The sequence below is a fragment of the Hemitrygon akajei genome, chromosome 1, assembly GCF_048418815.1.
Source record: "Hemitrygon akajei chromosome 1, sHemAka1.3, whole genome shotgun sequence".
Taxonomy (NCBI): domain Eukaryota; kingdom Metazoa; phylum Chordata; class Chondrichthyes; order Myliobatiformes; family Dasyatidae; genus Hemitrygon; species Hemitrygon akajei.
In genome coordinates, this window is record NC_133124.1 from 176,824,287 (window position 1) to 176,839,444 (window position 15,158).

A 15,158-nucleotide genomic window follows, 5' to 3' on the forward strand; every position below is an offset into this window, starting at 1 on the left:
CCTGATGGCAGCAGTGAGAAGAGAGCATGACCTTACAGAGAAGGTACTGAGCACCTGGAACAAGCTGCCAGAGGAAGTGTTTGAGTGGACATGACTGCAACATTTAAGAGGCATTTGGATGGGTACACCGAGTGAAAGGGCTTGGAGGATTAGTGGCTGAATGTGGGCAACTGGGATGAACAGGCTGGATGCTGTTGATGGCCTGGCACAGTTGGACCGAAGGGCCTGTTTCTATGCTGTATTACTCGTTGACTACATTTTAAAATATACGTGCTCTCCAGATTTCTCAGTGCCAGCGTTTCTTATCCCTGAAATGAGGATCAGTCACCCTGTGGATCTGGTGTCAGTACAATGGCAGAGCAGGCAAGCTTGTACATTTTATTCCTAGAGAGATGTTAGTGAATCCTATAAATCTTATGACAGTCCTGTGTTACAGTAGCCAAAACAAGATATTGTAAAGTTCCTGCCCAAAGACCAGGAGGGAGAAGGCATCCCAGAGCTTATGGCCCAGGCAGCTGAAGGCCAATAGCCGAACAGTGCAGGAGGGGAGTTAATTGAGACCAGACCCTGGCAGAAAAAAAGAGGGGAAGAGGGTTGTAGGGACGGCAACAGGTGTCGGGGATGGAGGCACTCACCTGTCGGTTCTCTGACAGGTCCTGAGAATGAAACAAATCACAGCCGATGGGATGATCAGGAATACAGCCCCAGCTACAGCAGCCAATGGAACAACTGGTATTGACTGATCGACTGTTGTAGGAGGCAAGATTGAAGAGACAATTAATGGTGACAGTATCCCCCGCTCCATAAGTCACAGGCTCACTCTCAGATAGACCCACCTCGTGGATCAATGGACAGCAGCAGTGTCCCTGAACAGGAAAGAAGTCTCGTCCCCTCCAACCCACTGAGACTGCTTGTAAAGATATTGAGCACAGGAATGGGGATATTATTTTGCACTTGTACAGCATGCTGGTGAGATTGCACTTGAATTATTGTGTGCAGTTTTAGTCACTGTGTCGTAGGAAAGGTGTAATTAATTTGGAAGGAGTGCAACAAAAGGGCTTAGAATGTTGTCAGACATTGAGGGCCACAATTTTAGGACAGACTGGGCTTTTGGGGCCTTATTTTTTGCAATATTGGAGACAGAGGGCTGATCTTTTAGAAGTGTATAAAACCATGTGAATCATAAATGAAGAGAATGCACACAGTGTTTTTCCCAGGGAATGGGAACAAAAAGCTAGAGGGCACAGCTTTCAGGTGAGTGGGGAAAGATTTAAAGGGGTCCTGAGGGGAAACTTCTTCAAACAGGGGATAGTGCATGAATGGAGAAAGATGAATAAGGGAGTAGTTGAGGCAAGTATAATGACAACAGTTAAGCCATGTTTGGGTAAGTTCGTGGATAGGAAATATTTAGAGGTGAGCCAAACATGGTCAAATGGGACTCGCTTAAGTTGGCACTTTTGTCAGCAGGGATAAGTTGGGCAGAAGGGCCTCTTTCTAATTTGTATTACTCTGTGGTTCTAAGATGGACCGATTTGAAAGTTTTATCTGACTCTAAGACAATCTAACCATTCCCTCACACATAGCCCTCCATGTTTCGTTCATCCATACCTATCTAAAAGTGCCTCAAATGTCCCTAAAGAACAGTATCTGCCTCTACTAGTGTGCAGATACAGTACTTTGTGTTCCTTCATCTCTCTGTATAAAAATCTACCTTTGACAACCTTTCATATGTTCCTCCAATCACCTGAAAACATGTCCTCCTTTATCAGCCATTTGCTGTCCACCACATTTATGCCATTTATCATCTCGTGCACCTGGACTATGGTCAGTGTTAGGCTATGGCCACTGATGTTGCACAGTGAGGGTGATGACCCTCTCCGCTGTCCCGTGTTCATTCTCCGCCACACACTGATAGACTCCAGCCTGCTGGGGGGTCACCTGAGGAAACTCCAGCCACAGTTCATTGCTGGAACTTGTTGTGTTCACTGTGACACCGAGATGTCTCCATATCAGGTTAGATGCTGGGAAACTCACCATGGAGCAGAGGATCCCTGTAGAATTTCCTTGCTTTACACTGACCCAGGAATCATTCACTTGCTTGGGAGAAGTGATTGAAAGATTTTGTGGGGTGTCAATAGACAAATAAAATGAGCGACAGTTCACCAGCTGTGAAACACTTTCAGTGATTTCCTGGGATCAGGAGGGGTGTGATACCAGTGCAAAGTTATTTTGTCACAAAGTACACAGCTGAGGAAATTATTTATTTTATTTAGAGATACAACATGGTACAGGCCCTTTCCACCCAACAAGCCCATGCTGTCCCATTATATCCATATGAGCAATTAACCTACCAACCCATCCGGCTTTGGAATGTGGGAGGAATTCCACACCGTCACGAGGAGAACATACAAATTCCTTACAGAAAGGTTTGGGATTGAATCCGTGTTGCAGGCGCTCTCATAGCGTTGTGCTAACTGCTACACTACCCTGCCAGCCCTAGTTGCAGAACTGAGGAAGCAATGCAGAGTAGGAGGGCAGGGCTGAGGGAGGGCCACAGTGTCCGAGGGAGATGTAGAAGAGCACCTTACAGTTTGTGGGCCATTAATGAGTGAGCCTGTGCTGAGAGTGTGCTGTCATGTCAGAGAAACAGAGCTGAGGAAGGTCGCACTGTCAGAGCTAGAGGGCTAATAGACTGTGGCCCCATTGGATGGACAGAACTGACAGAACATGGTGGTGTTGAGGGAACACTGAAGACCAGAGCTGTGGGGGATGCTACTGCTAGAGGGGTGATACTGATGGTCCACTGTGCTGTAAGGAAGGTAGCACCCTGAGGCTTGAAGAGTATTCCTGCTTTAAGCCAAGATATCAGTCTGAAGGCTAAGCTGCCATCTTGGACTGAGTTATTGAAAGGCTCTCCTGTTCTAATTTTCATCAGGAAAGTCAAGGAATCTGATTAGCTTTGTGGTATAGTTGCTGTGTAAAATGTGGAGAAATGCTGTTCATGTATGAGAGATAATGTCCATACTTACACTGCACAGTTAGTGTGAGTATCTGCTCTGATGAAACAGCTGGGTATCTGACTGCAGGTGAGATTTTGCCCGTGGTGTTTGAGTGCTGGGGTCATGGTCGGAACACACTTGTATGTTAGAGCGTTGTTCCACTGAGTGACTCTGTTTGAGACTGACGGTAATACATCATTAGGGGTGTTCCAAATTCACTTGGGTGCCGTTCCATCCCACATAGTGCTGAATGTGCAGCTTATATTCACAGGCTTTCCTGCAACCATTTCAGCAGGGATAATCAAGGGCTTATCTGAGAAATCTAACACACAGAAATGGACATCTTTAGAGAAATCTCACTAGATGCATCAGTTCAGATAGAAATCTCAATCAAACAAGAGAAAGGATGTTTACAAAGTTGATCCCTTCATAATCCTCGACTCTCTCTCCCCTTAGCCTCTCCATTCAGAGCTGATGGCTACAATTTTCCATTCCTGACAAAAAACAAATAAATCCCCTCTGCACCCTCTCCAGTATCATTACATGTTAAAAATAGGCCAAATTCAGCATGGTTTCCTTAAGGGAAAATATTGCCTGACAAATCTGTTAGAATTCTTTGAGAAAGAACAAGTAGGATTGACAAAGGAGAATTGGTGGATTTTGTGTACTTGGATTTTCAGAAGGCATTTAACAAAGCACCAGACAAGAGGCTGCTTAATAAGTTAAGAGCCTGTGGTGCTACAGCAAAGATACTAGCATGGATAGACGATTGGCTGATTGGCAGGAGGCAAAGAGTAGGAAGAAAAGAAGCCTTCTCTGATTGGCTGCTGTTGACTAGTCTAGTGGAGTTCTGCAGGCGTTGGTGTTTGGACCGCTTCTTTTTACATAGAATGTCAATGATTTGGATGATGGAATTGATGCCTTTGTGGTCAAATTTGCAGACAATATTGAAATAGATGGAGGGCCAGGTAATGTTCAGAAAGCAGGGAGGCTAAACAAGGACTTGGACAGATTAGGAGAATCGGCAAAGAAGTGGCAAATGGAATACTGTGTCGGGAAGTGTATGGTCATGCACTCTGATAGAAGAAATAAAAGCAAAGACTATTTTCCAAATATGGAGAAAATTCAAAACTCCGAGGTGCGAAGGGGCTTGCGAGTCCTTTTGCAGTATTCCATAAAAGTTAATTTGCAGATTAAGTTAGGGGTGGATAAAGGGGAATTCAATGTTAGCATTCATTTTGAAAGGACTAAGATATAAAAGCAAGGATGTAATGTTGAGGATTTAAAAGACACTGATGAGCCCTCACTTGGAGTATTGAGTAGTTTTGGGCTCCTGATATAAGAATGGTTGTGCTGACATTGGCGACAGTTCAGAGCTGGTAAACAACAGTGACCCAGGTATGAAGCAATTGATGGCTCTGGACCTTTACTCACTGGAATTTGGAAGAATGAAACATATCAGATGTTGAAAGGCTTAGATTTGGAGATGGTGTTTCCTATGGCTGGAGAATCAGAGAGCATGGCCTCAGAATTAAAAAGAGAGATGAGAAGGAATTTCTTTAACCAGAGGGTGGTGAATCTGTGGAATTCACTGTCACAGGGGGCTGTAGAGGCCAGGACATTGGGTGTATTTAAGGTGGATGTTGATAGGTTTTTAATTAGTCAGGGTGAGAAAGATTATGAGGAGAAGACAGGAGAATGGGGTTGAGAGGGATAATAAATCACCAATAATGGAATGGCAGAGCAGACTTGATGTGCCGTATGGCCTAATTCTGCTCCTATGTTTTATGGTGTCATGGTCTTATGAGGCCTCCGTTGGGGTCACCCATGGATATTGTGTCACTGCTGTCTACGTGATATGCAAGCCAGGGCAGTGTGACATGAAGAGCAGGCTGTTGCCCATTCAGCAGGCTCCCCCTCTCCACGCAGCCGACGAATCAAAGTAATGGCATAGAGTGATACAGCCTAGCACCCTGAAATGCAAATCAGTGCTGAACTCAGTGTAGAACTGTCTGAAGGACTCCAACTCTGGATTTTGCCTCGGGGTTTACTCTCAAAGCCTTCCCCATGAATGGATGCAGCCACAAGGCAGCAAAGGATGGAGTTCAGAGTTTTTCTTCTCCTAGTTGAGCTGCCAACCGTGGCTGGTGAGCCCCACCTGCCCAAATCTCATTATGTGTATGTTCAGAAACCATGTCATGTCCTCACTAGTGCTGTATACTGTTTCAGCACAGGAAGAGTGTGATTGTGCTGGAGAGAGCACTGAGGAGATTCACAGGGATGTTGCTTGGATTGGAGCATTTTCTTTATAAGCAGGAAGCTGATTATTTTCCTGTGGTGTGGAGGAGGCTGAGGGTAACCTGGCAGAGGTATATAAAATTATGAATGAGACAGAGAGGATAAATAGTGAAAATCCCTTTCCTTTGGTGTGTATGTGTGGAAACAATTCAGAGGTTATCTGAGGGGTGAGATTTTTTACAAACAGATGGTGGTTAGAGTCTGGAATGTGCTGAATGAAGAGATATTGGAGGCAGGTACTCTCACAATATTTATGAAGCATTGACAAGTGCTCAACTCACCAAGGCATAGAAAGATAAGGTCCAAAGAGATTCTGCAGATTCTTGAAATCCAGAGAAACACACATGAAATGCTGGTGGAAATCAGCAGGTCAGGCAGCAGCTATGGAAACGAATCAACAGTTGACGTTTCAGGCCAAGACCCTACATCAAGACTAGAAGGAAGGCGGAAGATGCCACAATAAGAAGGTGGGGAGAGGGGAGGAGGACAAGTTAGAAGATGGGTGAGGGAGGGTGAAGTAAGAATTTGGGAGGTGATAAGTGGAAAAGGCACTTCACAGTCCTGATGAAGGGTCTTGTCCCAAAATGTTGTTTATTCATCTCCAGAGAAAGATAAGGACCAATCTTGAACTAAAAAATGTGTACTGTTGAGGTTACCCTGTTATATAAAAAAAAACTGGAATGAGTTCAGAAAAGACTTACCAGGATATTGCCTTGGCTTGGGGGTATGAATTACAAAGAGAGGTTACTGGGTATATTGAAAGTGGAAGTTGATATGTTTTAGATTCGTCACAATGTCAAAGGTTACAGGGAGAAGCCAGGAAAATCAGAGCTGAGCGATAATCAATCAGGCATGATGGAATGGTGCAGTAGACTCGATGGGCAGAATGGCCTTATTCTGCTCCTATGTATGGTCTCCATGGTATATCTTTCATTTTAAATAAACTCAGTGACTTGACCTCCATAGTCATATACGGCAATGAATTTCACAGATTCACCATCCCCTGGCTGAAGAAATTCCTCCTTATACCTGTTCTAAAGGCATGTCCCTGTATTCAGAGGCTGTGCCCTCTGATCCTAGAATCGCCAACTATTGGAATGATTCTCTCCACGTCCACTCTATCTGGGCCTTTTAATGTGATTATTGAGATGTATTGGGCTGAATCTAAACATTTTCATCAATGACTTTGGAAAAAGAATCAGAGGTTGTGATGAGCTGGAGGCAAAATCCATTACTTAAGTTTGTTACTCAGATGTGGTATTGCACTAAACTATGGTTTGTGTGGACGAGGTACCAGCATAGCTTATACCATTCCCCACCGACTGCTGAACATCAGCTGAATTGATGTTCGCTCAGCACACTTACCAAAATCATGGAGCCGTGTCACAGGCGTGAGAAACCCCATTGTCAAATTCAATTCTGAAAAACTAAGGGCCTTCATTTTCCAAACTGATATTGTCTACAACAAGGGAACAGTGGCTGTATTTCTGGTCTCCAGTCAGCTGGGTCCGATGGCAAAACTTCTTCAAGGTGTGCTTGGAATCCTTGGTGACAATGGTGTCACTTCCTCTGTGTTGAACCAGACTCCACCTCGTGGTTCATTTACCAGCTGCGATGGATAACAGTAGAGACACGGAATCCGGGCACATAAACCCCTCTGTGCTGTCACAATTCATGGATTTCTGGCTCTCCACTCTTCCAACACAGCAGCTGAGAAGAGAAAGAACAAAGTTTGGTACTGAACAACTTGTGGATCCACCAAACTCCTATGTGTAGGAATTGGACCTTGGGTATTGCTGGTGTGGTAATTGTGTGCTGTGTACAGCACAAATACCAGTTTGGAAGTTCAAGTTTAATTGTCATTCAACCATACATGAATAGCAATGAATATAGCCAAATCAAACTCTGTTCCTCCAGGAAAGTACTTGCTTTTCTGCTAAACGTGTAAAAAGTCTTGGACGTGTTGGACCAGGTGGCAACCACCATCAGACTTAGGGACCATATTGAGGGTCAAAGCGCAGGGACTATTTGACCTGTGTCCAATGCCAACTCTTTTCATGTTGGCAATCTCAGCCTTCGTGGTTGCCAGCTTTTCTGGCTCCAGTCTACACAGCAGCACATGGACTAGTGGGCCAGTTGTAGGACGTGGTGCCTGACCCCATGTTTTGTGGCGATAGTGGAGAGGTGAGTGGTGATGTTTGGGAATTCATCCAGCAGTTGAGTAAACTCACATATGCTTGACAGAGTCATTGTGGGGAACGTACTGGGGGAGCAGGGTAATGACTAAAGTCCTTGACATCCAGAAGCTGTCAGTTCTTAAGATCGACTAATAGTCCTTGAGCTCTCAGGAAATCTACACTGAGTAGTGCTCTAGCCACTTTAGCCAGGAAGAAGTCCCATGTGTAACATCGACAAGTGAAGCAGAGCGTCACCCAATGTGTCCCGTGAGTCTGGATCCTACTGGTGTTGGTGGCCTCCAGCAAGGCTTCACTGCTCGTCGCTTTCTAATCCATAGGTGATGGTAGCAGCACACTCACTTGAGCACAAGTGCCACACAGGAAGCATCAGCCTGAAAGGGCATCTGTAATGAATAGTAGTCAACTCTGGCAGCTGGAACCCATGGTGTTCACAGACTCTGATGTCCAATGCGCTGGCACTGTTGAAGCTGCAAGGTGGTCAGCATTCGTACCAAAGCAAACATGGTGACCGGACTTATTGAGGTAGAAAAAGGAGGAGGAATGACGTACTGCTCCCTGGCTCAGTGTAGACTATCAGCCATTTTAGCAAGCTCCGTTTAGTCCTTCACAGGTACATTAGCGAGGGCTACGTGAAATTGATCAGGCATTTGCTGCATGAAGAGTTCTTGAAAATAAAACAAGGATGGTGATTCCTCAGGAGAGACAGCATGCGGTCCATTAGCTCCAACGGCCTAGCATCCCTGAGGCCGTGCAAGGAGAGGAACTGTCTGGCGTGATCAGACTCCAGTAGTCCAAATGTCTGTGAAAGGTGAGCTTTCAGCGATTGGAATTCCTGGTGTTCAGGCAGGTGTTCAAGTAGACTCACCACGCTCACAGCCACGGAATTGCTGAGCCATGGAGTTGGTGTTGTCAGCAGTGATTGCTCACAATGCTAATTGGGCCTTGGCCGTAAAATAACGAGCATTTTACTCTCTAAACTCTGGCAGTTTCAAAGCGACTGTGTTGATTGACATGTTCAGCAACTCTGGAATCGTCCTGGAGCATCAGGGTCACCATTGTGAGTTTTTGCAAATAAAAATGGTGGAGGCATTTTATATTTTAGAAAAACCACAGCAATTGATTTATTGTACTCCTAACACAGAAGACAAAGCATGCTAAAAGTACTTTACCAAATTACATCATCACATCAGACGAGCCTCAAAGCGACCCCCATCTGAATGTCAGTGGCTGTGAATGATGTTCTGTACATTTCCACCAATTACCTCACCCTACACCACTAATGATGTTCGGCTCACTGGCCTATAATTTCCTGCTTTATTTTTAGAGTTTTTCATAAACAGTGGAACGACATTGGCTATCCTCCAATCCTCATGTCTGCATGCTTTTATGCATTGAGTTGCAGTCACATGATTGGCTGATTAGAGATTTGCGTTAATGAGCTGGTATACCTCATAAAGTGGCGATTGAGTGTAATTAGAGTTAGCACTGAAACAGACTCTTCAGCCCAACTTCCACATGCCCAGCAAGATATCAGAGTCAGTCCCATTTGCCCGCGTTAGGCCCATATTTCTCTAAAGCTTTCCTATTCAAATACCTTTTAAACAACCTAATTGCACCTGCTTCTGTAGCTACCACTGGCAGTTCATTCCATTTACCTACCACCCTCAGTCTGGTCAAAACTAGCCCCTTAAGTACCCTTTAATCTTTTCTTTCTCACCTTAAACCTACTGAATGCATGTGTAAACACCATGACCATCCACCTTATCTATGGCCTCTCAGGTTTTATAAATCTCAATCACGTCAGCTCTCAGCCTCCTAAGCACCAAGAGAAAAAGCTTGAGCCTTTCTCATCTTTCTTTATAACTCAGTCTCTCCAGTCCCAGTGACATCCTTGTGAATCTTTTCTGTACCCTTTCCAGATTAACGACATCCTCCCTATAGCTGAGTGACCTGAATTGCACACAATATTTAAGTGTGGTCCCAACAACATCCTGTACAACTGTAACATGATATCCCACTCCTGTACTCATTGCCCTGACCGATGAAGTCCAGTGTGCCAATCATCCTCTTCACTATCCTGTCTACCTGTATCTCCATGTTCTGGGAACTAGATTCTACAACAGATCCCTGAGACTGCCATTAATCCTACCCTGGTTTAACTGATAAAACTGCAACACTTTATACTTATCCAATTTAAATTCCATCAGCCAGTCCCTTGCCCACTTTCCCAGCTGATCTAGATGCTCTCACTGTCTACCATGCCACCCATCTTGGTGACAGCCACAAACTGACCATAACGGAATTAAAATTGGCAAAACAGTTAACTGACATGAGTTGAGGAATGTGGAAGTAGGCAAATCTATGCTGGATGATATCGGAAGCTGTCATTCTGTGAACCTGTTCTCGTGACCACCACTTTGTAAACTGTTTTCGCTCTGTTTCGTGGTCAGGAATGGTTTGATCAGAGCAACTGAAGGTGCACACAATGAGGTCTCTCCCGATAACCCACTAAACCAGAGATAATTTCCAAACCGTAATCTGTTTGAGATCTCATTTGGTATGACAGAGTCTGCGGGCTGATGAGGAGAATGACCTGAAGTAACTGAGACCAGTGCTTGACTGAACTGTGCAATATTAGAATCAATGGGAATGAGAGTGGAAAATGAATGGCTGTCCAGTGCCATTTGATCAAATGCGGCTCTGATGTTGAGGGTAGAGAATGCCACCTCACCCTGGGAGTTTGGTTCTCTTGTCTGTGTTTGGATCCCAGCTGTGATGAAATCTGGAGAGGAGGTGACTTTAGCGGAACAGCTTCTGTGAGCAGCTTGTTGCCCGGAAACTGGCCGGGTTAGATGTGTCCTGTTCAATGTGGATAGGATCTACTCAGTCAGTTTGTTGGATAGTTGCCAGTGATGTAGCTGCACTGGAACAGTCTGACTAAGGAGGTGGCAGGCTCTGGATCACAGGGCATCAGTACCATTGCCAGAATGGCATCAGGAACCATGGTCTTTCCTGTACCCAGTGTCATCTCTTGTTGATATTGTGGAGTCAACTAAACCGGCCGAAGACTTGTGTCTATTGTGCTGGACACCAGTGCAGGAGGGTGAAGTCGATCACCCACTCCAGTCTTGTGTCTATTGTGCTGGACACCAGTGCAGGAGGGTGAAGTCCATCACCCACTCCAGACTTGTGTCTATTGTGCTGGGGCTCAGTGCAGGAGGATGAAGTCGATCACCCACTCCAGACTTGTGTCTATTGTGCTGGGGAACAGTACAGGAGGGTGAAGTCCATCACCCACTCCAGACTTGCGTCTATTGTGCTGGGGACCAGTACAGGAGGGTTAAGTCCATCACCCACTCCACACTTGTGTCTATTGTGCTGGGGACCAGTGCAGGAGGGTGAAGTCGATCACCCACTCCAGACTTGTGTCTATTGTGCTGGGGACCAGTGCAGGAGGGTGAAGTCGATCACCCACTCCAGACTTGTGTCTATTGTGCTGGGGACCAGTGCAGGAGGGTGAAGTCCATCACCCACTCCAGACTTGTGTCTATTGTGCTGGGCACCAGTGCAGGAGGGTGAAGTCGATCACCCACTCCAGATTTGTGTCTATTGTGCTGGGGACCAGTGCGGGAGGGTGAAGTCGATCACCCACTCCAGACTTGTGTCTATTGTGCTGGGGCCCAGTACAAGAGGGTGAAGTCGATCACCCACTCCAGACTTGTGTCTATTGTGCTGGGCACCAGTGCAGGAGGGTGAAGTCGATCACCCACTGCAGACTTGTGTCTATTGTGCTGGGGACCAGTGCAGGAGGGTGAAGTCGATCACCCACTCCAGACTTGTGTCTATTGTGCTGGGGCCCAGTGCAGGAGGGTGAAGTCGATCACCCACTCCAGACTTGTGTCTATTGTGCTGGGGACCAGTGCAGGAGGGTGATGTCCATCACCCACTCCAGACTTGTGTCTATTGTGCTGGACACCAGTGCAGGAGGGTGAAGTAGATCACCCACTCCAGACTTGTGTCTATTGTGCTGGGGACCAGTGCAGGAGGGTGAAGTCGATCACCCACTCCAGACTTGTGTCTATTGTGCTGGGGACCAGTGCAGGAGGGTGAAGTCGATCACCCACTCCAGACTTGTGTCTATTGTGCTGGGCACCAGTGCAGGGGGGTGAAGTCGATCACCCACTGCAGACTTGTGTCTATTGTGCTGGGGACCAGTGCGGGAGGGTGAAGTCCATCACCCACTCCAGATTTGTGTCTATTGTGCTGGGGACCAGTGCAGGAGGGTGAAGTCCATCACCCACTCCAGACTTGTGTCTATTGTGCTGGACACCAGTGCAGGAGGGTGAAGTAGATCACCCACTCCAGACTTGTGTCTATTGTGCTGGGGACCAGTGCAGGAGGGTGAAGTCCATCACCCACTCCAGACTTGTGTCTATTGTGCTGGGGACCAGTGCAGGAGGGTGAAGTCGATCACCCACTCCAGACTTGTGTCTATTGTGCTGGGGCCCAGTGCAGTAGGGTGAAGTCGATCACCCACTCCAGACTTGTGTCTATTGTGCGGGGGACCAGTGCAGGAGGGTGAAGTCCATCACCCACTCCAGACTTGTGTCTATTGTGCTGGGGACCAGTACAGGAGGGTGAAGTCCATCACCCTCTGCAGGAAGACAAGCTCAGCCCTTCTGGATGAAGGTGGCAGCAAATGCTTTCTTTAGCTTTTGCTTTGGCTCTGATGTGAAAATCCGAGGCTGCACACTGCCCTTTGTGGCACGCCATTCATCACATCTTCCTCACCAGATTGGTTAGTCCTCCCCTTTCTCCCCATCAGCCAGCCCACCTTGACTTTCTGTGTTATCTCCTGCACCTCTTTATCTCCTGCAATAACCTTTCATGCCACATTGCAGGAAATCAAAGCTTTGTTGGGACAATTTTTGGCAAAATTTGGGACGGAGTAGCTGTCCAACTCTGTGCAGAGATAATGACATTGAGCAAAGAGATGTGGAAAAGAACTTTGCTCAAGATCCACTCCCTTGGAAGTGATCAGCCTGGCTTCTGAACCCACAACCAGATCAATGCAACTCACCCACTTTCACCCCCTATCCACCCACACCAACACCCTTTGCAGGTGGTGTGACACATTGACATTAGAAACATGGACAGAGGGAGCTGCATTGTCAAGGAGAGGAAGGAAATCCAATACAAGCAAACAGTTCAGAGATGTAAAACTGATAGACCTTTAATCCCACTCTTAATAAATGTAACATTAGACATATCCTCTGTGGAACATGCACTCAGTGATTACTTTATTAGGGACATCCAATCATCTGACAGCAACTTCATGCTTAAAAGCATCCAGACATGGTCAAGAGGTTCATACCAAACATCAGAGTGGTGAAGAAATGTGATCTAAGTGACTGACTGTGGAATAATTGTTGGTGCCAGACAGGGTGGTTTGAGTATCTCAGACCCTGCTGATCTCCTGGGATTTTCATGTGCAATGGTCTCTAGAGTTTACAGTGTGTGGTGTGAAAACAAACAAACAAAAAATAAAAACTGGTGAGCTGCAATTTTGAGGGAAAATGCCTTGTTAATGAGAGACTCAGAGAAGAATGGGCAGACTGTTTCAGCTGACAGGAAGGCGACAGTAGCTCAAATAACCACAAGTTACAACAGTGGTGTGCAGGAAAACATCTCTGAGAGGACAACAGGCCGAACCTTGAAGTGGGTGAACTACAGCAGCAGAAAACCACATAACCCGTAATATCAGGACAAGACCATCTCTGTTCTACTATTCAATGAATATGTCTGATTATTGACCTGATCGTCACTTTCCTCCCCTAACCCCATGCCCACCGATTCCATTAATATCCAACAAATCAGTACTATCACTGAACACAGGCAGTGTCTGAGCCCCCACCACCCCGTGAGTAGACTCCCCTTCACACGGAGCCCAGAGCTGGCTGCGATATTCCAACCATCCAGGCACCTTCTGTGCAAGGAGAAACAGGTCAATGTTTGAGGAGCACGTATGATTTTGGCAAGATATCTCTGCCCTTGAACTTGGATCCCCATACAATTAGTGCCAATGCAGTGTTTCCCTTCACATGCCCAGCATACCTGCGTTGTAACCATCAGTAACCTGTGCACAGTGAACTATGACAACTTCCATCGAGTCACAAGGTCAGAAACCGGCCCTTCACCCAACCTGGTCCATGCCAACAAAGAGTACCATCCAAGTGACCTTTAGCCCATATCCCTCTGTCCATGCACCTGTCCAGGCATCTTTGCCTCAACCACTTCCTCTGGAAGCTCATTTCATATGTGGATTAGCCTCTAGCTGAAAAAGATGCCCCCTGAGTCCCTGATAAACCTCTCCCTTTTCACCTTAAACTGTGCATTCACCCTACCTGTGCCCCTCATACTTTTACACAACCCCATAAAGTCACACCTCATTCTCCTGCTCTCCGGATCTCAGACTGTTCATCCTCTCTCCATAACTCAGTTGTTTGGGTCCTGACAATGTCCTCGCAAAACTCATCTTCACTCTTCCCTACAGCAAGGAGACTAAAACTGAACATTGGTTCCCGAAACCTGGGTAAAAGGATGTCTGTATTCAAAACGTCTCATTACTTTACAAAGCAAAATATTTGTCTTCCTGTCCCAAATGATATTGGATCTGCAGAGTCTGAGCCCACTCACTCAGCCTGTCCCTGTACGTTGCACCCACCCCCCACCCCACCCCCACATGGTCTATGTCCTCCTCACAGCCCCGTTTAATCTGCCTCTGTCTCTGACTCCAGCATGAGGAGGTAACCTGGCAGAGATCAGTACAGAGACCCAGCAACCATCTGGGAAACCCTTCCAATTTATCCCAACATCACCCCACCCGCTCACTCAAAGGTTTTGAAGTCCGCTCACTGTTGTCACGTGGGGAACGCACTAGTCAGTCCACAGCAGCGAGTCATCTCTAAGTAGAGGGATGAATACTGGCCACAGCCCCCCACCCCTCGGCTGAAGGGAACCAAGTGCCTTCTTCCCAACAGTGTTGAACTTTCAGAGGTTCCTTCAAAGCACCTTACCTCTCCTCCCACAGTGCAGTTCTCCTTCCTCACCTCCCCTCCCACAGCACAGTGCTTCCTTCTCACCTCACCTCTCACCGCGCAGAGCTCCCTCACCTACCTCAGAAGGTGAAATGCTCCCTCCTCCTTCAATATTTTTTATTAGTTTCTGCATAAGTGAATACAGAGTACAAGATATATATTATAAGTCAAAAGAAAATACAAAATAGTACCAAATACATTCCATTAAAAATAGAGTTACAATCACAAAACATTGTATTCATAAAAATTAAATCATAATATTGAAATATAATAATTTTGTTATACAGTAAAAATATCTAAACCCACTACCAAAGTCAGAGCTGTTAGGAAAAGCAAGAAAAAGGGGGAATAACCCTTATCATATAATAAAATATATTATTAGCCACCATCTGTACTTTACAACAAATCAACGGTTTTGAAAATAACTCAAAAATAGTCCGCACAATGTATAAAAGTTTTGGCTAGTTTCAAAAACTGAACATTGGATCTTCCTTAAACTTAAGCATGACATAACATCCCGTAACCACTGAGTATGAGTAGGCGGAACAGCATCCTTCCATTTAAGC

At 46.0% G+C, this 15,158-nt stretch overlaps 1 pseudogene; it reads right to left on the reverse strand.

Annotated features, from left to right (window-relative positions):
• Positions 1-1,836: 1,836 nt before the first annotated feature.
• Positions 1,837-13,661, reverse strand: LOC140727129 (sialic acid-binding Ig-like lectin 7; annotated as a pseudogene).
• Between the last annotated feature and the right edge of the window lie 1,497 nt (positions 13,662-15,158).